This window comes from Rana temporaria, chromosome 3, assembly GCF_905171775.1.
Source record: "Rana temporaria chromosome 3, aRanTem1.1, whole genome shotgun sequence".
NCBI classification, from domain to species: domain Eukaryota; kingdom Metazoa; phylum Chordata; class Amphibia; order Anura; family Ranidae; genus Rana; species Rana temporaria.
The window spans coordinates 273,093,504-273,115,752 of NC_053491.1; the positions used below are offsets into that span (position 1 = coordinate 273,093,504).

The 22,249-nt window shown below is 41.0% G+C and overlaps 1 long non-coding RNA gene across 1 annotated transcript; it reads right to left on the minus strand.

The window, feature by feature from the left end:
- Positions 1-13,941: 13,941 nt before the first annotated feature.
- Positions 13,942-14,614, minus strand: LOC120930839. The gene is made up of 3 exons (XR_005747735.1): positions 14,553-14,614; positions 14,344-14,418; positions 13,942-14,002 (listed from the first exon to the last, which is right to left on the minus strand). It is a non-coding gene; the product is annotated as an uncharacterized LOC120930839 (long non-coding RNA).
- Between the last annotated feature and the right edge of the window lie 7,635 nt (positions 14,615-22,249).

The following is a 22,249-nucleotide window of genomic DNA, read 5'->3' on the forward strand; positions in this document are numbered from 1 at the left end:
AAGGCGGATCGCCTTCCAAATTGGGAGCCAGAAGCGTCGCTCGTCAGGTCTTGGACAGGGGGCCACTGAGTGCCTACTAGAAAGTGAGAAGCCTGGTTCCACCCCGACAATGCCAGCGATGCATATTCTGTTGGGTCCAGCCCCGGGGGGGGAACGCTGGATTCCCCAATATAGGATAAAGTGGGGATTCACCCGACGAGAGGTGAGGGGAGCGTAAATCCGTCACCCCTACTCGAAGGGAGGAGCCAATAACCGGGTGAGAGGTCAGGGTTGGAGGCAATCGGTCAAAGCACCAGATGGCCCCTATCAGTGGCACCACCGTCTGGGCCTGTTCCAATTGGGCCCAGAGTTTAGCCTTGCTGTGACAGTTCGAGTCTATAATTCTGCCAAGATGCACCGCCTCGTAGTAATTACGCAGATCCGGCAAGGCCAATCCTCCTTGATGCTTCGGCAAAGTCAAAAGGCGTCTGCGTAACCTGGGTTTGGCGTTAGCCCATATGAAGTTAATAAAAAGAGAATTGACCTGTTTAAAAAACCGGGGTGCAATCCTAATTGGCAGCGCCTGAAACAAATACAAAAATTTGGGGAGGATCGAAATCTTAATAAGGTTGCACCTACCAAATCAGGAGTGGAACCCCCTAGTCCACTCCTGCAACATCAGACGAACCTTGGTCAACAAAGGCGGGAAATTGAGGTCAAAGGTGCGCTGTAAGTTGCCTGGTATTAAGGTTCCCAGGGAGCAGTGTGACGGTATTAGAATGATATCCCCGTCAACATTCCCTTCTTCCCATAACGAAAATCACCCCAATATTCCACGAGGAGGAATATTCCTGGAGTCGCCCAGAAAGCCACACATGAGACAAGCTTACTGCTGGAACAACACACTTTAATGGTTTTCTTCACAGCTTTTTATACAGTCCAAGACATTGAAGCAACAATGAAATCTCCACCCCCCCTAATCACACACTAAGGCTAATTACTAAAACATTCTAGACAGGTCGGCACCGACCGATAATTATCATGTCTAATCACTGCACATTCCTTAAACAGCATAACAACAAACCACCTTCACACCCTTGAGTTTCCTAGGCAGACGTTTCGTCTGCATGCAGCTTGACACCTATTAACACCTCTGAGCATCACTAGGTTTTTAGACAGTGTTATCACACAATTAAAAGCCTTTCAAAAGCTAGCCTTATTTAACATATGAACAGTCTTCACAGAGAAATTAATCACACATGAAAACACCTGTTACCTCTAACCCACAGCATTAAATTAGCAGGGAGAATTAAACTGGAGCATATATAGGCAATTGCATCACAAGCAGTCCGACCATTTAAATTTAAATTGGGTTTTCAGAGTTCAATCTAGCGGGGGGGATGTTAACCCCCATTGCTGGCGACTGGTCAAAATGTATTTTTAGGTTGGATAGGTTCCCGTATCTATCAAATTCTCAGAGCAGGTTTGGCAAGGACACTGCCAGGTTAGTCAGAGAAAACAATAGGTCATCTGCATACGCCGCTATTTTAAATTGTGCACCCCGCACGCTGACCCCAGTAATGTCGGGGTTCGCGGGTACCGTCCACAGGAAGTGTTCTAAAGCCAACGCGAAGAGCAGGGGTGAAAGTGGACATCCCTGCCTAGTTCCATTTGTAATGGGGAAGGGTTCAGACAGGATTCCATTGGCCTTGACCTGGGCCGTGGGCATGGAGTATATACTGGAGATCTATTGGACCATTCTAGGTCCCAAGCCAATTCGTTTAGGAATGGAGAACCTAAAGGTCCAGTTGACCAGATAGAATGCCTTCTCAGCATCTGTGCTGAGAAAGACACATGGTGTCTTGGACGTGGCCGCTATGTGGATCAAGTTGAGTACCTTGGTGGTGTAATCCCTAGTTTCCCGGGCAGGGATGAAGCCCACCTGATCCAGATGGATAATGTCTGGCATGAATTGGGCCAATCTGTTAGCTAGAATTTTAGTGAACAGCTAGAGGTCCGTGTTCAGTAGAGAGATGGGACTGTAAATGCCGCAAGCGTTTGGGTCCTTGCCTTCCTTATGAATGAGGGAGATGTGCGCTCGTAGGGTGTCCTTGGTAAATGAACCCCCTTCTCCAATGTTGTTAAATATCCTTACCATATGGGGACCCAGCAATGGGAGGAGAGATTGGTAGTACTGCAAGGTGAACCCATCCGGTCCCGGTGCCTTGCCTGGTTTCGTCCCTCCCATCGCCCGTTGCAGTTCCTCCACAGTAATGGGGGAGTCAAGGTCAGTTCCCATCGCCAGTGGCAGCTGGGGTAGTTGTGAGGTGGCAATATATTCTTCTATCGTCGCGTCGTTAGGGGACCTGTTTGGGAGGTTATACAGAGAGGAATAAAAATTCCTAAACTCCTGTGCTATTTGAGTCGGCATGCTTCTGTATCCCGAGGGCGTCATTATTTGGGGTATAAAAGTTTTAAGTCTATGGTTCCTGACCGCTTTAGCGAGAAGCTTCCCTCATTTAATGGCAGTGCCGCTTTAGCTCTATAGTTGAGAAGGTCCATCGTTTGCCTTCTAAGAGAAAGCAACTCAGCTTCCAGAGCCGGTTCTGGCATTCGCTTATGTTTGGATTCTGCTGTGCAAATCTTATCCAGGAGCATCTTCAGTTGTAATTCCCGCTCTCTTCTAATACGTGAGCCGTGTTTGATTAGTATCCCCCTGATTACCAGTTTGTGTGCCTCCCACAGGATACTCAGGTCGCAATTGTCTGTGTCATTAGTCCTAAAGTAGTGATGCAGCACATTCGTGACCTCCGTCATGACTTCCGGGAATCTGTAGTAAACTTTCATTTAGTTGCCAAAACCTATTTCTGGTCGACGATGTCGCTGAAAGATTGTAGCGCATAGTGATCGGCACGTGGTCAGACCACGTGATATTACCTATCTTCGGGTCGTGTACTGCCTCCAGCTGGCCGTGAGGGACCATAAAGTAGTCAATCCTTGAGTATACTTTGTGAGGAGACGAGTAGAAGGTATAATCCCTCTCCCCAGAATCATGGAGCCTCCAAAGTCGATCAGCTGAGTATCGCGCAAAACCCGAGCGATACGCTTACGTGTACCTGAGCGCACAGAGGAAAGACCCGACCAGGTATCGACCATGGGGGACAGGGGAACGTTGAAGTATCCTCCAACAATCAGCTGTGCCGCTTTGAATTCCATCAAGAGATATAGAGTGTCGTGAAGGAAGGTGTCTTGTCGCTCATTGGGCACGTAAACAGTGGAAAATTTCACCTTCGCGTCCCCTATCGTACCCTTAATGAACACATAACGACCCTCGACGTCCACCAAGGTATCGCTGCATATCCACGGCACTGCGCCAGAGATAAGTATGGACACTCTCTTGGTTTTTGCTGTGTTGTTAGTCGCATGGTACACCGAGGGGAAATAGTGGCCTCCAAGGCACGAAGGCCCCCCCGTCTTAAAATGCGTCTCCTGTAAGAACGATACGTCAGCCCTAACCTGTTTGAGATCGTTTAAAAGCATCCAACGTTTTTCAGGCACATTTAGCCCCTTCGCGTTCAGCGAAAAAAGAAGGGAGTCCATCGCCCCTGAGTCAACCGGACGGGACAAACAACACAAATGAAGGGAGGGGGATCTCTGGGAGGAAGGGAGTTGTAGACTGAAAGCGAGAAAAAAACAACACACTCAAAAAATATATATATATGGAGAGAGAGAAGGGCAGATAAGCTGGGAGGGAGAAAATAAGAGTAGTAGAGATGACGAAAAAGACAGATCGAGGGAGATAAGTAGAAGGAATCCGGAGCGATAAAGAGAGAGAGAAAGGAGAGAGAAGTAAAGAATTGGAGAGAAAAAGAAGGTATATATATATATCTACAAACACACAAACACAAATTTAAACTCTACAGTGTACAGTGAACACTGTCCCGTGTACTAAGATGTGAACGAAATTCGTTTGTAAGGAAGCACTACCCGGTTCGCACCAGGGGCAGTGCTTCAGCCTAATGGGGAGGAGGTTAGAAAGGACCGAGGGGAGCCAACCCCACCCAACCCAGCCCATTAACATAAAATCAACCTTGTACGCACTTCCTGGGGAGGAAAACAAAACATTATAATACTGAACAAAGATACCCTACATCCGATCACGCAAGTCTTTATAGCCATAACCATCGTAATCAGGACACCCCCTGCCAACCCTCCGCCATGTATCCCTCCAACCACCTGAGACCCCCCTGTCCAGGGGAAGCCATACCAAATGCCCCCCACCCCCCACCTCATAACAAGGTAAGTAGCACCCATCCCCCGCGAGAGCTGTCCACCCCCGGGTACTGATCGTGGTCGCATCCCCTCCAACATAATATAAAAGGACCCCGCCCTCTATCCAAGGGGGTCGGCCCTCTGAACTCTGACCAGCCCAAATTATCCTCCCTTCACATCCGACCCCCGAGCATAACATACAACAGAAAATATACATCATGAATAAAGACATGGATATATATTACCTGTTAGGGGATAGGGCATGGGACTATACGAATGCAGATGGGATATATCCAAAAATTTATCATGGAATCAAAAATGTTGATAACTCTGGAGCCACAGAGATCATACAGCAAGACAAAGTTTATATATAAAAATATAATTTTAATAATTTACATTCATTATACAAACAGAGCTAAAAAAACATGATCATATAGGAGATTGTAATTCACCATTGGTTGACTTAAATTTTATATACAGTGGATCCTACATGTTTCGCCCATTGGGGCTTCCTCAGGGACACGTGTATAATTAAGACAATCTATGAACAAGAGAAGTGTATAATGAGACATTTCAAGAACAGAAACAAAGAGAACAACACAATCTACTATTATTTCATATTCAAAATATGATTAGTTGTGCATTGCACTATGCATAAACAGATGTGGCAACAAAGATAAGGAATAAGATCTAAAATTTAAAGGAAAAAGTATATATAGCTATCATTGTCATGCATTAACATGGAGCACAAAGATACCTCAATGATAATCATGGATCGCAGGCCAATGGATCAACTATCAGGGTTGCAGAGTAATGATGCAACGTGAGACTCGAGCCGTTTGCGCAGAATGAGCAATGCCCGTCAGTCCTAGTAGGGAGTACGTAGGAGCAGTCCTATGCCACAGCCTATGAAGGAAAATACAAGGAAAGAGAGAGGGAGAGGTAACAGAGACATCACTGCTCACATAGAGAGCCGGCAAAGAGGGGGGTGACGTTGGGCGGCTCATCTCGCTCCCTGCCGATGTCAGGCATCTCTTGACTCCTCCGCGGAAGTGAACCGTGACCTTGCGGTAATTTCCCTCTGGGGTCTGTGAGAGCGTCCCCTCCGACGTCCCGGGAATCCAGAGCGGGGGGTCGGGCGCTGGAGAACCTGCAGCCAATCTGGGACATCGACGGGATCTGCTTCCAAGAAGGCGAAGAGGTCCGGGAGATCATCGAAGGCGCGCAAGGTAAACAATTGGGGAATCCCCACCTGTAGGTGACTCCCGCTCGTCGGGCCACCTCCAACACCTGCTTCAGCATGGCTCGCCTCTGTAGAGTTTCCCTGGATAGGTCAGGAAGGATGCGAAGGGAAGCGCCGTCGAAGTCTATGTCTCCTTTCTCCCTCGCCCGTCATAGAACCAGCTCCTTGTGCGCATAATAGTGGATGCGACAGATAATGTCTCGTGGCCTCTCTGGATCCACCAAACGCAGACCCAGCGCCCTGTGGACTCTGTCAAAGGACAGGTTGGCCGGAAAATCTTCCCCCAGCAGGTCACGGAACACGGCCAGCATCGCCGCCGCCAGGTCTTCTGCTTCTGTGGCCTCCGGCATTCCCCTCAGACGCAGGTTGTTCCTCCTGCTGCGGTCCTCCATCTCCTCCAGCTGTAGTTGCTGTTCGATGACCACCGATGCCTGGGATGATTGTATGGCCTCCACCGCAGACATACGCTTCTCCAGGGCCACCACTGGGGACTCCCCGGTTCCCACTCACTCCGTCAGCGTCTTCACCTCCTCCCGCATCGATGTGATCTCCTCGTGGTGTGCAGCCTCCAGTCTGCTGGCTAATGCCTCAAAGTCAGATCTCGTAGGCAAGGTCTGAAGTAATGCCCGTAGTTCGGCGTCGGCTCTCAAGGTAAGCAGGGCAACATGTGAGTGCTGTATCTCTTGGGATCCTGGGGAGAAGATCGCTGGTGTGGTAAAGTCCAGATCCGGGGCAGCAGAGGTAGTCGGGAGGAGAGGGGACTCCAGTGACCGTTGAGTGTGCAGAGGGCCCTGCCTCGTGGCCTCCTCCATCTTGGTGTCCGGAGAGGCTCCGCAGGTATTCTGGAAGAATCTGTATAATTCCCCGGCCGGATGCACTTTAGGAGGGGTTTTTCTCTTGTTCTTCCCTCTCCGCTTCCCAGCTGAGTACATGCCGGGGGTTACCAGTGGTTATCACTGGTGGTAAAGCTGGTTAAGGCCAGGCTGGGAGCTCCACAAGTGTGCAACTCTACTCGGCCATATCCAGACCACGCCCCCCACGGATAACTTTTTCACCTGCTGTTCACTCCGTGTGCCAGGATTTCAGGCACTCTTACATGTAAGTTGAATACCTTTTTTTAGTCTTTTGGAATAAAGTTTTTTAAACAGTACTGCGCAATGAGGCTTTTTCTATTATATCTATCCACGTGAGGATTATTAACCATATCCAACCACCGGTCCAGAGGATACCTAAAGGGATAACCCCACAAACGTATTTGACCTAACTAGAAATAGTTGGTCCAATCCCAAGGGTGAGTGCACATCTACTAGAGGGGCACCCTATTCAAGCACATAAGGAGCAAATAATATTTCATCCATATTTCAAGTCACAGCACTGTGTATGAGACCTTCAATACTGTTCCAACAGCACAAGATAATAGTAAAGTCTATGTCATTAAAATTAACTACATGAGAGAACCCAGATGAGTCCACCAGAATCGAAAAAAACATTTCTCAACAGGATATTACGTACAAATATTATGACATTCACAAAGTTTGCTTATTCTTATATTTAAAGAAATGGAGGACATTTGAGCTAGAGCACCCATCATTGGATTCCATCTCTGATCCAAAAATGGTTTCCCTACTGTGAGCACTGCACCTGCATCCCTTTGAACCTCAGGGAGATGTTTGACTGTTGTATCTTAATGCAGACACCTGGGAAAATCAATGAGCCAATCACAAAAGCAGGAAATTACATTTATTTACCGTATTACAGAAAATTACAGCAGCTGCAGATTAAAAGGCACATTTTCATAACTTGAAATTACAACATGTCCTGTGTGTGTATATACAGTATATATATATTTGAATTTTTTAAATATATATAAATATATATATAATTTTCACAAAAGTAGTTACCCTTTAAGTTTAAGACTACAAATCTCTTTTGGTGTTTTAATTAATTTTAAATGTATCTCTTTACACACAGAAATGGCTGTTGCTTTCCCTTTTAGTTTCTAAAAATGCTTTTGCTTAGCAACACATTCTATTTCATTGAAAGTCTATTGACTGTGGTGAGTTCACAAATTAAGTCAGAGCAGTAAGATACAAATCACAATTTTCGCACAAAGCAATAATGATATGCAAAAATGTATTGCTGTATGTCCGCCCCAATTTAGGTATATATAAATAAAAAAACATACACAAAACATATTAAAAATGCAAATATAGATATAGATTTACAATATCCTGATCACATCCTTATATATTTAGATAACAGATGTTTCTGGGAATCAATACAAATATTTGTTTCCTTAGCAACAAAATGTGGCAAGTGAAAATAGTGATTCTTATTGTATTTTATTGTTCCTTACTTTGACTTGGAGTTCCAACGTAAGTATTACAATTTGGGCAAAAATGTATGAATGACCCGCAAGTGGCCTGGGAAGAAGACAGGGATTACTATCATATCAGATGATATTACAAAAATTAAAGAAGTCAGGAGTCTGGCTCCACTGTTTGTAAACGCATACCGTAGTTACTAAAGAAAACTGCTTTAGAGATTTCAAGATTAAACCGAATGGAAGCAAGTAATCCTTCTTAGAGGATTTATAATCATATGATTTGTAAGGCATTAACAAATCAAAAATATAAGAAGGCCTCATGTCATGACCTGGAATAATCTGAAGGTTAACCGCAGCCTTTTCAAACATATAAGCATCCAGCAATGATGTCAACAAAACAAAGCATAATTAAATTTCCAGTGGATTTTATAATATGTGGCACTTTTGTAGAGAAAATTCCTTACTTTAAAACAAAATCAGAATAAAAAATATAACCACAATACATGCTATCCTACTGAAACATCATGTACATAAAAAAAAAAATACTTTTCATTCACAAATAATATTAATTATTATTACTATATTTAATTTTAGCTTAGTCTTTAAAGTCATGATTAAAGTATAGTAGAATTAGGTCAGTATTCCTTACTATGAAAAAATTCTAAATGCCTGAGTGATCAGCCTCTTGCAGTATGGTCCTACTCAATACACTATTTGCATAGCATTTGTATGTCCTCCCCCTGTTTCTGGGTGTTTCGTCTACACACCTCTAATCACTGCATGGTATTATCAGTAGCATTAAGAATCAATTATTAGTAATTATACCTGGAAAAAAGAATATACTGCTTATGTGCCTCTGATGAATATGTCAGAGAGCTGGTCCACATACAGTAGAGTACTTAGCCAATGTTGGCCATTTGTGTGTGTCACTTTAGGGGAGATTTACCAAAACTGTTGGACTCAGAATCTGGAACAGCTATAGCCAATCAGCTTTTAGCTTCAGCTTGTTCAATTAAGCTTTCACAATAAAATCTCAAAGCTGATTGGTTTTGCTGCAGAGCTGCACCAGATTTTGCATGCTCCAGTTTTAATAAATAAACCCCTTTGTGTCTCTAGATCAATTGATGATAATTGCATAGGTAATCCAAAACAATCATTTGATCATTTGGCTAATAACAACATTGTAATGGCACAAACACATTCCACGTACCAAAACATTTATATTTTAGTGATGCAAACATTTGGACTTACAATTTTTTTAAAATAAGTCCCATTAAATCTGACTAAAAAGTCTATACTGGGCAATTAAAAGGTATGGCATTTAATGCAATTTTATTTACAGTTTAACTTTATAAATAGTTCAATAGAAATGTCAGATTTTTAAACTTGTTTTCCTTTGAGTAGATCACTGTTTTCAACCAACAAAGTTTTGGACCTCACTATCAGGGAGTGCTGATAGAAATCCACATCTAAATATTTCTATTGGTCATCAAATTTGTATTAAAAGGTCTGAGAAACACATGTCAGTAATGCATAATGTTTTTCCACAGTGCATCTATGTTTTAGATACTTAGGGCCAGATTCACAGAAAAAGTACGCCGGAGTATCAACTGATACTCCGGCGTACTTTCAAATTTTCTGCGTCGTATCTTTATTTGTAATTCACAAAGATACAACAGCTTTTGGCTAAGATCCGACAGGCGTACGGCTTCGTACGCCTTCGGATCTTAGGATGCAATACTTCAGCGACCGCTGGGTGGAGTTTGCGTCGTTTTCCGCGTCGGGTATGCAAATTAGCTGTTTACGGCGATCCACGAAGGTACGCGCGTTCGTCGCATTCTCTTACGTCGTCACTAGTCAGTTTTTCCCGTCGCAAACTTAAGCCTGCTATTTCATGGCTTAGATTTAGACCAGCCATGTTAAAGTATGGCCGTCGTTCCCGCATCGAATTTCAATTTTTTTTTCGTAAGACGTCCGGGAATACGAAAGGACATAACGCACGTCGCCGTTCAAAAAACACGTCGGGGCGCCGTAATTTCGCGCAAAGCACAGCGGGAAATTTCCTGACAGAGCATGCGCAGAACGTTAGGCGTGGGAACGCGCCTAATTTAAATGGTACACTCCCCATTTGAATTAGGCGGGCTTGCGCCGGATGGCTTTACGCTACGCCGCCACAAGTTTACACGCAAGTGCATTGTGAATCAAGCACTTACGATGAAAACTTGCGGCGGAGTAACGCAAAGGGGATACGTTACGCCGCCGTAATTGTTCGTGAATCTGGCCCTAAGAATACTAAATTTGTTACCATTTTTAAAGACTTAAAATTCATATCCTTTTGTAACCGATTGATATATTTTTATAAATTTGACTTTTGAATGTAAAACATTCTTCTACCATGGGGATAAATCAGATTGGCTGATTTAAAATGTAGAGTAGGAGAAAATGGAAGGGACATCATATAATAAATCAACTGGCACTGTCACCTTGTGGAGTGCTAAAAGAGACAATGGCTAGCCAATTTATCCTACAAGACTTAATTGTAGGGAAAACACACTGGTGATCCTGACGAAGTCCCTATGAAAAAAGTATTCATACCCCTTAAAATTGTCCACATTTTGTTATGTTACAACCAAAAACGTAAATGTATTACATTTTGTTTTGTGCAATAGACCAACACAAAGTGGCACATAACTGTGAAGTGGAAGGAAAATGATAAATGTTTTCCCAAATTATCTGAGGGCTTCACAGTACACTGAGAAAATTACACATAGGGGGACTCTATTTGCTAATAAGGTGATTTCTGAATGCAATCGGTTCCACAAGATTTTAGATAGGCATATCAGAGTAAAGGGGGCTGAATAAAAATGCACACCACACTTTTCAGATATTTATTTGTAAAAAAAAAATGGAAAACCATTTATTATTTTCCTACCATTTCACAATTATGTGCCACTTTGTGTTGGTCTATCATATAAAATTCCAATAAGATTTACGTTTTTGGTTGTAACATGACAAAAATAATGGAAAATTTCAAGGGGCTATAATGTAAAACGTAGTGCAGAGTTTAGTTATTTAACCCAGAGACAGGGTTTGGACACTTTCAAGATACTGTGTGCAGCACTGTTTGCCCAGTAAAATACAGAACTGTTATCTCTGATGTTTTATCTTGTCATTGCCATGCTTTTTCTGAACTTGTATATACTGTGCATGATGTAATATGCCCCAGTCAAACTTGGATGAGACTTTTTAGCACTGATTATTTTTAGGGATGGGCCAAACACACCCCCGTTTCGATTGGCACCAGAACACCTAGAAGAGGCAAAAAGTTCTAGAGAACATGCAAACCCTATTAAAGTCTATGGGAGATTAACATGAAGGAGCAGTGATTTTAATAATGCCTAAAGTGAAATAATAAAAAATGATGTGCGATGTGTAGAACAGTGCTGCAACAATAATGACATTTCTAAAGGAAAATATATTATTTAAACTTGGTTGCGGCTGTAATGTATTGCCGGCTCCTGGCAATAAAAATGAAAAATCAATGAAAAAAATGTAAAAGAAAATTAGCGTGGGGTCCCCCCAAAATCCATACCAGACCCTTTTCTGAGCATGCAGCCTAGAGATCAGGATAGGGGGGATGAGAAAGCATCCCCTCCCCTCTTGGACCATACCAGGCCACATGCCCTCAACATGGGGGGTGGGTGCTTTGGGGCAAGAGGGGCTCTGCACCCTCAACCCCAAAGCACCTTGTTGATGGGGACAAGGGCCTTGCCAACAATTTTGAGCTTTGGTTGTCGGGATCTGTGGGTGAGAAGCTTATCGAAATCTGGAACCCCCTTTGACAAAAAAGTGTCCCGCAATGTACATCCATCGTCAATCACGCCACCCGACAAACACAAAAAATATAAACAATTAAAAAACTCCACCTCCATGGGAAGCCTCCCGGAGACTACTGTCTTTTTGCTTTTGCAAGTCTGATCTCAGATGTGGCAATACGGGTAAACTTGGGATCTAGTGATCAAAGGATGATCGCATTTAGCGTAAATCATAGAAAAAAGAGGGATGAGGGGAGCACAAGAACACAAATTTCAAACGATCCACTTTTTCTGAACTGCGTTAAATACTACATGACATCAATTATAACCAAATCCTAGAAACATTGAACACAGAAGAAAAAAATGGGCAATAAAAAATATAGAAGAGCGAAAGTTAAACCTGGGTGACTAAACCGTAATGTAAAAAGCCTCATTAAAGAGAAAAACATGGGCTTTAAAAATATAAAGGGGTTGGGTCACAATCAGCATTCCAAAACTACAAGGAATGCAATAAGATATGTAAGAACTCAGATTAGGGTGCCTAAAAAAGATTACGAGAGACACATAGCGGAGGAGAGTAAAACAGAATCAGAGCACATTGCCCACAAAAAAGACGAGGATGGAAGGATGGTTACAGATGACACAGAGAAGACAACAGTACTAAATGCCTTCTTCTCCTCAGTTTTTACACAGGAAAAGGAGGGGTATTCCGACCTTGACAGTACTGTTAGTGACCCAACACAGGACGTACCCTCATTGCTAACAGAGGCCGGAGTCAAGGAAAGACTTAATAAATTAATAAATCACCAGGGCCAGATAACACTTGAGAGTGTTAGAGAACACTGTCAGGTTATAGCCAGACCATTGTTTATAATCTTTGTGGACAGCATACTGACAGGAATAGTACCAGCTGATTCGAGAAAAGCTAATGTGGTATCAATATTCAAAACAGGGCAGAGACATATTCCTGGAAACTATAGGCCAGAAAGACTAACATCAATATTGGGTAAATTATTGGAGGGGATGATAAGGGACTATATACAAAAATGTACTGCATGCATACTGCATTGGTGGGCACAGACAGCCTGCATTGATGGGTTAATATTTATTTTTATAACTTAACTCTTAAGTCATTTCATGAGATAATTTATAAGGGTGTGTTTAGGGGCGGAATTAGGGGTGGGGCGGGCTGGGTGGTGCAACTGGTGGCAAATAACATTTGAGGCCTGGCCAGTAGCTCAGGACTTGAAATTTTGAGCCCTGATATAGAGGATGGGAGAAATCGCTCAATCTCAGTTTTTGCAGGCGACACAAAGATAAGCAGGGTAATGACTTCACATCAGGATATACAAATTTTACAGGAAGACCTGAACAAAATAATGGAGTGGGCAACCACATGGCAAATGAGGTTTATTGTGGAGAAATGTAAAGTAATGCACTTGGGAGTAAAAAACATAAAGGCAAACTACTCGTAGGGTGAGAATCATTGGGGAAATCAAGGATGGAGATAGATCTAGGGGTCCTAGTAGATGACAGTAGATGCCAGATTGAGCAATAGCATGCAATGTCAAGCTGCAGCTACCAAAGCTGGCAGAATATTTGCATGCATAAAAAAGAGATATACTCCAGGGATAAAACGATAATCCTGCCACTTTATAAAACTCTAGTTAGGCCACATCTGGAGTACTCTGTCCAGTTCTGGTCTCCAGTCCACTGAAGGGATGTTCTGGAACTGGAGAGAGTCCAACGAAGGGCAACAAAACAAATAAGGGGACTGGACACCCTCAAATAAGTACAAGTTAATAAATGCCGTTACAAACATGTTAATTTAAATAAAATGAAAAGCTGGACTAGATGCATGTAAAAGCTGTGGACTGTGAAGCAGTCCTTACCTTGCACAAACGGAGTAGATGGTTGGGGGCGTGAGCCGTGTCGAGATCAAATCCCAGATGTAGACCCCCTAGGGGAGGGAAGAGTCTCAGCACAGCAAATGCTTAGCTGTCACATAGAGAGCAGGCCGCATGAAAAAGGCTGACCTAGAGACACAGATAGAAGATGGAGGCAGGCAGGAACTAGGAAATAAATAAAAAAAAAAAAGAATGAGAAAGGAAGATATATGTATATGTATAATGTATATATAGTAATTGAATATAAAAAAATATAATATAATTATTAGAGCGCATCACATAGGTGACAAACGCTCAAATGGGAAAAGAAAGAATAATTATTAGGTGATAGAATTACCTTATTATTGTTGATTGAAAAAAGTCATAGCCATAGGTCAGATGGACTGAGTAATTGGATAGTTTCAGAGGGAGGTCCAAGGTTAAATAGTATGCTGACCAGTCAGGGTTAATTCCAGTAATGCTACATAGCATAAAAAGGAATAGATTACACATTCATGCTTCAAGAGATACAAATATATATATATATATATATATATATATATATATATATATATATATATATATATATATATATATATATATATATATATATATATATACATATATCTACAGGTGCATACAGCTTACTAAAAGAATATTAATATAAAAAAGACTATGACCTATATTAATCCTATCATCAGGGATGCAGAGCATATATGTATTGACAGGGTTAAAAAGAAAGAAAAAAAAAAAATTTCAATTTGTATAGAATATGTCCCTATCTGTATGTGCTAGAAAGAATTACTAAACAAAAAGCAGTACCTGGTTAGTTTTATAGCAGAATCTGCCAATGATGTAGCAGTTTCAATCACTTTGTAGCCAAACAAAGTGTAAAAGCTGTAACAGATTAAATAGAGTAAAGAAATATTACTGATTAAAACAGGTATAAGGCGACTGAAGAGGTTCAGTAAGATACCAATTAAGTCAGAGTGTCAGAATAATACTGACAAAGATAAGGAGAGAGTGCCTACCTTAGATCTAGCTGTGTCACAACTGCAAAGCCAAGTGATCTCTCCAGCAAAGCCCACGCTAATGGGACAGCTGCAGAGATCACTTAAATATCGCTCACAATCAGCTCCATCCAATCTCCGCTCCTTTGCGGCATACACTATTTGGGCTTGCTGTGCTGTTCACCTGTATAGCGGCACGCATTACAGGCTGACCACAGTGGGCGCTAGGGGGCCTGCACCAGCGATGCTAATAGCATTGCCGAATCCGAGCGGAGGCTCGGATGCCAGTGTAGGTCCGCTTCGGATTGGCATCTATTGGACAAGCACTGGACGTCATACCTGACGCCAGCGCCCCTCCTGTTTGTAACGTGCCGCCTCCCCATCAGCTGTGGGATTGACGGCCAACACAGGGGGAATCCCTGTGATGGCCATCCGATTTCCCCGCCCACTGACGCAATAGATACCGCCTCACATACAGGTTCCACTCGTTGGGAGCTGATTGTGAGCGATATTTAAGTGATCTCTGCAGCTGTCCCATTAGCGTGGGCTTTGCTGGAGAGATCACTTGGCTTTGCAGTTGTGACACAGCTAGATCTAAGGTAGGCACTCTCTCCTTATCTTTGTCAGTATTATTCTGACACTCTGACTTAATTGGTATCTTACTGAACCTCTTCAGTCGCCTTATACCTGTTTTAATCAGTAATATTTCTTTACTCTATTTAATCTGTTACAGCTTTTACACTTTGTTTGGCTACAAAGTGATTGAAACTGCTACATCATTGGCAGATTCTGCTATAAAACTAACCAGGTACTGCTTTTTGTTTAGTAATTCTTTCTAGCACATACAGATAGGGACATATTCTATACAAATTGAAAAAAAAAATGTTTTCTTTATTTTTAACCCTGTCAATACATATATGCTCTGCATCTCTGATGATAGGATTAATATAGGTCATAGTCTTTTTTATATTAATATTCTTTTAGTAAGCTGTATGCACCTGTAGATATATATATATATATATATATATATATATATATATATATATATATATATTTGTATCCCTTGAAGCATGAATGTGTAATCTATTCCTTTTTATGCTATGTAGCATTACTGGAATTAACCCTGACTGGTCAGCATACTATTTAACCTTGGACCTCCCTCTGAAACTATCCAATTACTCAGTCCATCTGACCAATGGCTATGACTTTTTTCAATCAACAATAATAAGGTAATTCTATCACCTAATAATTATTCTTTCTTTTCCCATTTGAGCGTTTGTCACCTATGTGATGCGCTCTAATAATTATATTATATTTTTTTATATTCAATTACTATATATACATTATACATATACATATATCTTCCTCTCTCATTCTTTTTTTTTTATTTATTTCCTAGTTCCTGCCTGCCTCCATCTTCTATCTGTGTCTCTAGGTCAGCCTTTTTCATGCGGCCTGCTCTCTATGTGACAGCTAAGCATTTGCTGTGCTGAGACTCTTCCCTCCCCTAGGGGGTCTACATCTGGGATTTGATCTCGACACGGCTCACGCCCCCAACCATCTACTCCGTTTGTGCAAGGTAAGGACTGCTTCACAGTCCACAGCTTTTACATGCATCTAGTCCAGCTTTTCATTTTATTTAAATTAACATGTTTGTAACGGCATTTATTAACTTGTACTTGGATATATATATATATGTTTATATTTCTTTTTTGGTCAATGATACATATTGTGTCCAGAATATTGTAACTATAGCCTTCTAACTAACGGGCTTGTTTTTTGCCTTTTTGGTTCTTTTGATTTTTGTGTTCTTATCTTTTCTCTTCTTTCTTAGATGAATTGTACTGGTACACAGTATTTAATTGGTTTTGATGCCTGTTAATATTCTATTGACATACTCTCTATTCATGTAGACTACCACCCTCCACGGGTTCCTGACGAAGCCCTCTCGGGCGAAACTAGTTGAACCCCCAATTTACGTGGGCTGTGATGAAGATCACCTGCAGCATCTTGCACGTGTAATATACTATGTATACTATAGTCTGATTGTTTTTAACATGTACTAAACATTCAATTTATATCTTTTGTATATTTTTCTATTTTTTTGTATAAATAAATATTTCTTAGTAAAATCATTGTTGGTATGAGTTGAATGACTGAGGTTTGACCAAGCCTACAGAGTTATTTAAAATACTCTATCTTTATCCATTAAGCTTCAATTAAAGTCCCACAATCCTTCCTTGCTTCAAGGAAACCTTTCTAAACTATTTCTAGAGGGACTCGGTCGCTTATGGTTATTTACCTTTAATTGGTGCTTTTGCTCTACTACTCTATTTATACCCTCAAATAAGAGGAATGACTGCAATCACTACATTTATTCTCACTGGAGAAGCGATGCTTGAGGGGGGACATGATACCGATCTACAAAAACCTCAATGGGGATCCAAGCATAGGAAAAAAAATATTCAGTCTTAGGGAGAGCAAGAGGACATGAGGCCACACAATGAGATTGGCGGAGAAGAGGTTTAACCTAAAACTGTGCATGGGGTTTTTCACTGTCAGAACAATAAGGATATGTAAATCTCTTCCACAATTTATTTTTTAAAAGACTCTTGGACATGCAAATCCTAAAGAGCACAACACAGAGGGATATGGGAAATAATTATAGACACTGACACACGTGTAACCTGCACATGTTGAACTATGTATGTAACTATGTAACTACCACTGCTAAATGACAGACTTTTGTTTAAAATCATAATACAAAGGTTTGGGTGGGCAAACTGGACAAATATGGCTAGTTTGCCTATTCAACAAACTGAAAACAGTCTGGGTTCAAGTAGAGGTCATGTTAAACTCAAACGAGCAGCCCATCTCTACTAATATACTACAGGGTTTGAAGGTAAGCATCAACAAATCTATTGAAAAGGGAAAGAGCATTTGTAGAAAAAAGATCTCCATGAGCAAGTATTCTACAAAAAATAAATATATTTAGGCATATTAAAAGGGGTATAAATCCTTAAAAGCCTTCTGACATTGCATTTTTTAAATGCATATCAGTTCCAGATAATGCTCATGTTGTGACAGTCAGTAGACAGCAAATTATTAAACTTGACTTGTACAAGTAAATGCTTTCAAGATTTTACATATACGATGCAAACATTTGCTTTCATTTAGTTAGTCAACACAATCTGTTAAAACATTAATCTATTGTCATGTTTAGAAGCTTAATTACACTTGCTTCTCCCTGCTTTGTTTTCACAATCTCTAATATGTTAAAGAGGATTTTACACAGAACACAAATATAAACATGCAGTATACATGTAATGTAATGTAACTCGTTATTTTTTTAATGAAACTGACCATGTAATTTCTCAAAATGTTTTCTCAGTGGGGTGGTGAATATTTATTATCACCATCTGATCACTTTTGGTGCTGAATTTAGCAATGCTGCAATGTCAGTATCCTATTAAGATGAACCTCAAAAAACTCCATCATCAAAATTGTAACTCCTTAAGTTTGGCATGTTATAGGATGAAAAACTAAAATTTAGACCATGAGAGACACATAGCTAAGTCAGAGCATTTGACACAATACCCCATACAAGTTTAATCCACAAACGAAGGTCTGTGGGCATCAACGACAGTATATGTACCTGGACAGAAAACTGTTTACAGGGGAGCGCCTAAAGGGTGGCGATAAATAATGTATTTTCTGAATGATCTGAAGTTATAGGTGGGGTACCCCAGGGCTCTGTCCTAGGACCAATTCTGTTTAACTTGCTCATAAATAATATAGATGTTGGTATCAATCTCAGTGTGTGTTGATGGAGAATATAGAAACTCTACAGGAAGACCTCAATAAATTGTAGGAGTGGGCTAACACATGGAAAATGAGTTTCAATGTAGGGAATAGGGATGAGCTTCGTATTTGAGTCAATCTCATGTTCGACTCCAACATCGTATGTTCGATCATTCATCAAAATATGAACAAAAACGGGTCGTTCGCGCCAAATTCAAGTTACGTTTCACAGACCATAATTCACTGCCGCATCGCTTGTTGATGATTGGCATGCACTATGACCCGCATGCTTGGCCAATCACAGCGCACAAAAAACGGAGAGCCATAATTGGCCAAAGCCAGGGTGGCTTTGGCCAATTATGGCTCAGGGGGTTTAGTACACCCCCACACTATAAAAGGCCGCCTGCAGGTCGGCCTTGTGTAGTGTGTTGCGGTGGTTAAGAGAGGACAGAGAGAGTGTCATTTTTTGCAGCTAGATAGAGCAGGCAGGCAGGCAGGCTAGTCAGTTAATGTTACAGTGTGTAGAGGATATATATATATATCCCAGGTGTTGTACATATATTTATACACTGTATAGTTTAGCTAGATCAGTTCTTCCTAATTTACTGGCAGGCAGGTGATTGTGCTAGCTGTAGTATTCTTACGTGGTTTATTGCCTGTGTCCTCTGAAGTTTTCACCTAAAGCTACTTGGTGTGTACTGGCCGTGTGCTCTGTAGTTTGCACCTAAAGATTCAGGAGCAGTGATTTTAATGATGCTTAAATTAAAAAGAAAAAAAATGAAAAATTCCTTTAAATATTGTACACTGCTGGGTGTCTATAGTATGCCTGTGAAAACGTCTTTGAGTCCTGAAAAAAAAAACAACAGTTTTTAAAACCTTTTTTTCCATTGATACATGTTCCCTCGGGCAAGACCCGGGTTCTCAAAGATGTTTTCACAGGCATACTATAGACACCCAGCAGGTACAATATTTAAAGGAATTTTTCATTTTTTTTTTATTTATTTTTTATTTAAGCATCATTAAAATTACTGCTCCTGAAAAAAAAAAACAATTTTAAAACTTTTTTTCCATTGATACATGTTCCCTGGGACAAGACTCGGGTTCTCAAAGATGTTTTACGACAATAACTTGCATATTATGCTTTAAAATTAGCACTTTTGAATTCAAACGTTCGAGTCCCATAGACGTCAATGGGGTTCTAAATGTTTGCGCGAACGTTCGGTCCGTTCGAAGGTTCTGGTGCGAACCGAACAGGGGGTGTTCGGCTCATCCCTAGTAGGGAAATGTAAAGGAATGCATTTGGGGGTTGAAAATATTAATGCAAGTTACACAATAGGGGAGAACTTCTGGGGCAATCAAGGATGGAAAAGGATCTGAGGGTTCTGGTTGATGATAGACTCAGCAATAGCATGCAATGCCAAGCTGCAGCAAGCAAGGCCAGCAAACCTATTAGCCTTCATTAAAAGGTATTTAATCGAGAGATAAAACTATCATTCTACCATTCAAAGAAGGGGAAAGGTTTGGGAAGGGATTATAGCGGTGTTTTACAAATAATAATAGAAACTGTACAAGTATATATAAAAATATAATATTATTTAATTGAAAACATGACTTTCTCTGCTCCTTTACTGGTTTCAATGTATGTTTGTCTGCTGGGCTTGGTAGAGGCTAATACCCCTATAGTGACTGAACAAATATTTATTAATACAACACTATTCAATGCTATAAAAGCCATTGCATTATATTGGAAGAAACCTTATCCTCCTACTCTTTTATATTGGAAACAATTGAAAACAATAATCTTCAATTGTATAGAGACACCTATAGGAATAGGGGTTGCCCTATTAAGTATGATAAAGTTTGGGCAAATTGGTTGGACAAATCACACACGGCTTATATAGATGGAGGTAATAATTAATAGTAGGGGTGCTCCTTAAAGGAGATACCTGGGGCTAATGGGGACCAATCTCTACTTCCTCCTGTTTCCGTAGTATATGGGGTGAGGCTCCACATTAGAATGGATATGTGGAATGACCCTGATAAAGGAGAGAGGAAGAAGGGAAGAAAGGAAATGCAATGTGATGGGAGATGGGATTGTGTTATGTTATTAATATATTTCAGATTCAATATATATGATGCATTGTTGTGTTTTGCTTGTTTGTTTAAAAAGTAAAAGAAAAAAAAAAGTTAATAAAAAAAAAAAAGAAACATGACTAAAACCAGTAACAAAACATGGCAAGGCATTGAATTTTGTTGAACATCTCCATTATGGTGGTTAAATATAGAGGGTTCCAGTTGAACAGAGATTGAATAGTCATATGTTATCCTGACATGTTTCGCCTTATGGCTTCATCAGGGTATATACGTATCAACCAAGGGTTACCAGAAAAACTGTACTACAATAAAAATACTACATAAGAAAAATGCATCACAAATAAACATATCATATTACACAGAAAAAAAAAAGAGAACATTTTCCATAGTTTATCAAAAACAGGAGCTTCCCATCTCAGAGTCCCCAAGAAAGGGGTTACCCACGAAAAAAGGACCACCAACAGGTAGGAGGCACTGCATGGTAACAGTGAGCACACAACGACCAGGCTAACAAAGAAAAAGTAAGATAGATCCTAAATATATATAATTGTATATCAGAATAGAAAGTTGCACCAAAATACAAATGGGCTGTATGGCCTGCAACATCATGTATATAAGTGGGCGTGATTGCATCATTGGCCACGCCTCTGATGATATCCATTTAGGATGAAACATGTCAGGCTGGCTGATGCAAGCACGCTGAGAGCCGCAGAGTTTTTATGAGCTATGATGTCCTTTTTTAAGTAGATTACAATAAACCTTATGGGGCAGATCCACAAAAGAATTACGCAGACGTTTCTCTTGATACGCCGCGTAATTTCAAATTTTGCGCGTCGTATCTTTGTTTTGTATCTACAAAACAAGATACGACGGCATCTTGGATCGATCCGACAGGCGTACGTCTTAGTACGCCGTCGGATCTTAGATGCAATTTTTCGGCGGCTGCTAGGTGGCATTTCCGGCGAATTCCGCGTCGAGTATGCAAATTAGCTAGTTACGGTGATCCACAAACATACGTCCGGCCGGCGCATATTTTTACGTAGTTTGCTTTCGGCTTTTTCCAGGGTATAGTTAAATCTGCTATATGGTGGCGTACTCAATGTTAAGTATGGCCGTCGTTCCCACCTCGCATTTTGAATTTTTTACGTTGTTTGCATAAGTCGTTCGCGAATAGGGATTTGCGTAGAATGACGTCACCGTCGTGAGCATTGGCTTGTTCCGGGTTAATTTCGAGCATGCGCAAAAAAAAGTTTTGGTGGCGTAGTGTATCTTAGATACGCTGCGCCCGGCGGAGAGATGCGCCGCTGTACGTGGATCTGGCCCTGTCTTTACCTTACGGGCTTCACTATTGTATGCTTTCCTCTTCACATTGGTTTTATGCTCTGTTGATGACTGCACCACAATCCATTTGTTTTATGTGAGTTCTGATGATCTTCTGATATCAGTGTTTTTGGATCAACCCAATCCTGCATATCAAGCTTAGAAGTGTTGCCATCTACCACTGAACCTCTGCATCATATGATTACATGCTTGTTTTACATATCTATCTGGTAAGCAGATTGGTTGCACTGGGTGTTGGTGTGCTTTTGTCTTTTGTACACCCTGAAGCTTGGTGTAAGTTTTATCATCTTCACTTTTCATCGGAATCCATTGTCATTTGGACTATTACACATTTATTATTTTTTTAAGCGCTGCACTTTGGACTTTTATTTATTTTTGTGTTTGATTGATCTACAAACTGTGCTGGCTGCTTTTTATTTTTATTTAATTTAGTTCTATTGTTAGCGCAAATATTTGTTCACCGTGTTTTACTAAAATACAAA